The sequence below is a fragment of the Odocoileus virginianus genome, chromosome 29 (genome assembly GCF_023699985.2).
Source record: "Odocoileus virginianus isolate 20LAN1187 ecotype Illinois chromosome 29, Ovbor_1.2, whole genome shotgun sequence".
Classification (NCBI taxonomy): domain Eukaryota; kingdom Metazoa; phylum Chordata; class Mammalia; order Artiodactyla; family Cervidae; genus Odocoileus; species Odocoileus virginianus.
In genome coordinates, this window is record NC_069702.1 from 21743839 (window position 1) to 21749923 (window position 6085).

Below are 6085 nucleotides of genomic sequence, written 5' to 3' on the forward strand. Positions count from 1 at the left end.
GGTTATTAAAGTGAATATTAAAAGTGTGAATGGAAATATTTTGTACCCATGATGTTACAGATTGGCATCTTCAGAAGTACAAGAGATATTGCCAAGTCTATCACTAATCAAGTTTTATAATTTACAACCTGTGCAGACTGTGGGCTGAGAACCACAGCAGTTGTGCTGAGCATTTCTGGGAAGTTACAACCATCCCAGCACCAATTATTAAAACCTCTTACACACATTAAAGCTATAAAGATTAAAAATATAGCACATTTGTCATTAAATATGGATGACTTCATGTAATATGCATTATATACAAAAACAATGTCCTGCCACTTGAGCTTTATCACTACCCTACGGAAAATCCACAAACCCAGAGTCCCACATGAAAGCTCATTTTGGCAAAGCCAAGGAACGACTTTGTCATGCAAAATAAACACAGATGTTCCACACTAAGGCAACTGGCTAAGAGGAGATAGTGCATAGGGGGATGCACAGCTCTGTAAAAGAGAATGCCTTCTTACACACCCTACAGCAGTCTTCTGTGGAGGCTGCAAATGCTGTTTCAAAGAGCTGATTCTTCCATTTGAAAAGAATATTTTCCTGACTGTAGCTGTGAACACACTACACTAGTTCTCTCTGCAGCTTATAGAAGTATATACAGACTGTATGAGGTTGTAGGTTTAGATGTTTTGGAGCTAAAGAGAACTAAATTTCCCACGCATCTTAAACTGTGCCCTTCTTTTCAGTGAGTTATTGATTTCTATCTGTAAGATATAATATTAATAATCATATTAATTATAAGAAGGCCTGAAGAAAGAAAAGTTTCTAAACTCTTCCATTAACAGTTAATGCTGGATGATTTCAAATGACCAGACAGACAGCTTCCCTTTATTTCTTTCATTCTCAGCTAATTGCAATAGAATATCTCTGCTAAACAAACAGTTCTGGGACTCAAATATATTTCCCCCAGGAACAAAAATAGAGTTGCAAAAAATGGAGAACACATGTTTGGGAATTCTGATATATGGTTTAGAATTACACTGATGTTCAGTTATGGCCTATTTAAAATATCTACTCAAAGTAGAATTTTTCCTCTTTCCCCATACTATCAGTGATTGGGGAGAAAAGGCAAGATTGGAAAAAGAAGGATAAGGTTTGGGGTTATTGTGATTTTGAAAGTATACAATTTTTGTGGACACCTCTGTCTTGAAATAGTTTCAATCTGAGATAGACCTAAAGCCAATGAGGAGGGAAGTGTTAGATGGTCAACAAAATCTCCCTCTCTTCTGCCAGCAATATTGCCTTGGTTATAATGGGAAATCGATCCTAGTAGTCATACTCTAATTAATAGGAATTATAAATATAAAGCATTTTAGGAAACAAGTAACCTCTTGTGAAGACCAAGAGTCTTGCCCATCATCTTCCACCATCCTATATTTTAAGTATCAAGTAGGTGCGACAGGCAGAAAATTTCAGACTGTGCTCCATCTGCTCTCCGGTTGCAAGTATTTCTATTCTCTTCTGCTCCATTATTTTTTGCAATGTCTTTTCCACTTTTCTAACCACGTACCCTTACTAATAGGGCTTCCCAGGTGGCGCTAATGGTAAAGAATCCTCCTGCCAATGCAGGAGATTCAAGAGACAAGGGTTCAATCCCTGGGTCAAAAAGATCCCCTGGAGAAGGAAATGGCAACCCACTTCAGTATTCTTGCCTGAAAGTCCCATGGACAGAGGCGCCTGGCGGGCTACAGTCCATGGGGTCACAGAGTCAGACACAACAGATCACACAATTTACTTTGATACATGGTTATAATATTTGCCATAGTGAAAAGATACTTTGTGCAAATATTATAAGACAAAGAAGACATTTTAGGCTGTGATTAATAAATCATAATATTCAATTAAAAAATCCAACCCCCCCCAATTAAGGAAAACTATTTTTCTTAAAATTTGACTCATACTTTTCCACCTTCCCTGATGTCGATCAGTTTTCTTTGCAACTGAATAAGTGGTGTTCCACTAATTTTAGCAAATTGCTTCACTCCAGTGAAAATTTTATTTTTGAGAATTTGTGTGTGTGTTTGTGTGTGCTCAGTCTCTCAGTTGTGTATGGCTCTTTGTGACTCCGTGGACTGTAGCCCACCAGGCTCCTCTGTCTATGGATTTCCCAGACAAGAATACTGGAGGGGGTTGCCATTTCCTACTCCAGGGGATCTTCCTGACCCAGGGATTAAACCTGAATCTCCTGCGTCCCCTGCATTGGCAAGCAGATTCTTCACTACTAGTGCCATTTGGGAAGCCGTTTGGAGTATTTAGCATGCTCCGATTTGAAAATCTTATATAAGTTTATTTATTTTGGGCTAAAAATATTCCTTAATAATGGGAATATCTCCAAATATCAGTTTTCTAGATGCCTTCTCCATAGTCAAGAATTCATCCTTTACCACAAGGTAATCAGTGAATCTCTGTGAGCTAAAAAAGTTCATGATGTCTCCTTGTTTAATTACAAGAGGATATGTATATTCTATTATATTTTAAACACCTTATACAATAAATGTATTATGAAATACTCTAGTACATTTTGTATTTCTCATTTCAACTTATTTCTTGCAGCAGTTTTCTAAAAATGATACAATGAATAGAGTTCATAAATGATGCTGTTGATTAACATAATCCCAGAATTCCTTTTTAAATTATATTTGGGGCAACTGCTCAGAGCTTGGTCTTCCAAAGTTGGGCTTTTATCAAATGTTGTGGTTAGAACTGTATTATTTTTATTTAAAAAGTCATTACTGATAAAATATGTCTCCTCTGACATAACTGTTCTTAAGTGATCCATAACAATAGTTATTTTAGATTGCACCCCCAGTTACCTTAAACATTTTATTCTATTGTGAATGCTTTCTTTCTCATTACATTTTCTCTTTGCTACTGGTATATTTGTCAGTCACATTAATAACTCCTCTTCTTTCCAAAAGTTTGTGTTTAGATTCTTTGGATATTTCTATATAACAATATCATCTGAAGATAAAACATAAAAGTCTTTACATCTAATCCTATATCTTAATTTTATTTTTTTGTCTTTGTTAAATAAAACCTCAAGAGGATATTGAATATAATACTATATTGTATTGAATACAATATTGTATACAATACTAATACAATATTCAATACTACTATTGAAAGTAGTAGAAAGTAGTAATAGTAGCCCTTATCATTTCCTTATTTTGAAGGTAATTCATCTAATGTTTTTCAATATTGAGTAACATTCACTCTAGATTTATTGTGTATGTAGACAGTGGGATACAGGACATAACTTTGGAGATTAAGTTGTGGCAATATTATTACTTAACATAAGAAATATAGGGAAACGAGGAAATGTGAGGAGCAGAGGGCAGAAGTTCAACTAGTGAATGGTGAGTTCAACAAGTTCAGTTCTCTTCATCTCTACACAGCACATAACCATGTTTATCCTTCAAGTTCCTTATATAACATTCTTAATTCTTTCAGGAATCCTTAGATACATCTTTCCCTATAGAGTCATTAAACTATGTATACATCAACTTAGCAGCAATTGTGGCACTGCATTGAAATAGTGTGTTTGCATATTTAGTGACAAAAATTATATCAGCTATCCTTTTCCATTTTTTCATCCCACAACCAATCTCTCAGCTGAAAATGTCTGGCAATTTCTCAGCTTACTAATGAATGAAGTACACTTTGAATCCATCTGATTTCATCCATACCCTTACTTTAGTCTCAGCCGTGGAAAATTCTTTAAGAGATGGGAATACCAGACCACCTGACCAGCCTCCTGAGAAACCTGTATGCAGGTAAAGAAGCAACAGTTAGAACCAGACATGGAACAACAGACTGGTTCCAAATTGGGAAAGGTACACATCAAGGCTGTATATTGTCATCCTGCTTATTTAACTTTTTTGAAGAGTACATCATGTGAGATGCCAGACTGGATGAAGCACAAGCTGGAATCAAGATTGCCAGGAGAAACATCAATAAACTCAGGTATGCAGATGACACCATTCTTATGTCACAAAGCGAAGAGGAACTAAAGAGCCTCTTGATGAAGGTTAAAGAGGAGAGTAAAAAGTCTGACTTAAAACTCAACATTCAAAAAACCAAGATCATGGCATCTGGTCCCATCACTTCATGGCAAATAGATGGGGAAACAATGGAAACAGACAGACTTTCTTTTTTGGGCACCAAAATCACTGCAGATGCTGACTGCAGCCATGAAATTAAAAGACACTTGCTCCTTGGAAGAAAAGCTATGACCAACCTAGACAGCATATTAGAAAGCACAGACATTACTTTGCCTACAAAGGTCCATCTAGGCAAGGCTATGGTTTTTCCAGAAGTCACTTACGGATGTGAGAGTTGGACCATAAAGAAAGTTGAGTGCTGAAGAATTGATGCTTTTGAACTATGGTGTTGGAGAAGACTCTTAAAGAGTCCCCTGGACTGCAAGGAGATCCAACCAATCCATCCTAAAGGAAATCAGCCCTGAATATTCATTGGAAGGACTGATACTGAAGCTGAAACTCCAATACTTTGGCCACCTGATGGGAAGAACTAACTTACTGGAAAAGACCCTGATGCTGGGAAAGATTGAAGGCAGGAGGAGAAGGGGACAACAAAGGATGAGATGGTTGGATGGCATCACTGACTCGATGGACATGAGTTTGAGCAAGCTTCTGGAGCTGGTGATGGACAGGGAAGCCTGGCATGTTGCAGTCCATGGGGTCGCAAAGATTCGGACATGACTGAGTTACTGAACTGAACTGAACCATCACCACTTACCTCGACTGGTCTCATAGCCTCCTCATAGTTGTCCCTGCCCTACTCTTGTTCCATCCCAGTCTGTTCTGCATAGAAAAGTTTTATTAATAAATTAAAATTTCAAGTGAAATCATGCCATTCTTTTGCCAGTGGCTCCCTATAGGGCTTCCCTGATAGCCCAGTTGGTAAAGAATCTGCCTGCAATGCAGGAGACCCTGGTTCAGTTCCTGGGTGGGGAAGATCTGATGAAGAAAAGATAGTCTACCCACTCCAGTATTCTTGATTTTCCTTGTGGCTCAGCTGGTAAAGAATCTGTCTGCAATGTGGGATACCTGGGTTCAATCCCTGGGTTGGGAAGATGCCCTAGAGAAGGGAAAGGCTACCCACTCTAGTATTCTGGCCTGGAGAATTCCATGGACTATGTAGTCCATGGTGTTGCAAAGAGTCGAACACAACTGAGCAACTTTCACTTAGCCATGTTAGCCCGTATGCCAGGAATAAAATTCAGACTTCTTTCAGTTTCAGCTCAGTTGTGTCTGACTCTTTGTGACCCCATGGACTGCAGCACACCAGGCCTCCCTGTCCATCACCAACTCCCGGAGTTTACTCAAACTCATGTCCAATGAGTCAGTGGTGCCATCCAACCATCTCATCCTCTGTTGTCCCCTTCTTTTCCTGCCCTCAGTCTTTCCTAGCATCAGGGTCTTTCAAATGAGTCAGTTCTTTGCATCAGGTGGCCAAAGTGTTGAAATTTCAGCTTCAGTATCAGTCCTTCCAATGAATATTCAGGGCTGATTTCCTTTAGGATGGACTGGTTGGATCTCCTTGCAGTCCAAGGGACTCTCAAGAGTCTTCTCCAACACCACAGTTCAAGAACATTAATTCTTCAGTGCTCAGCTTTCTTTATAGTCCAAATCTCAGATCCATACATGAACACTGAAAAAACCATAGCCTTGACTAGACAGAATTTTGTTGGCAAAGCAATGTCTCTGCTTTTAAAAATGCTGTCTAAGTTCATCATAACTTTTCTTCCAAATAGTTTCATGGCTACAGTCACCATCTGCAGTGATTTTGAAGCCCCAAAATATAGTCTGTTACTGTTTCCACTGTTTCCCCATCTATTTGCCATGATGTGATGGGACCGGATGCTATGATCTTAGTTTTCTGAATGCTGAGCTTTAAGCCAACTTTTCTACTCTCCTCTTTCACTTTCATCAAGAGGCTCTTTAGTTCTTCTTCACTCTCTTCCATAAGAATGGTGTCATCTGCATATCTGAGGTTATTGATATTTATCCCGGCA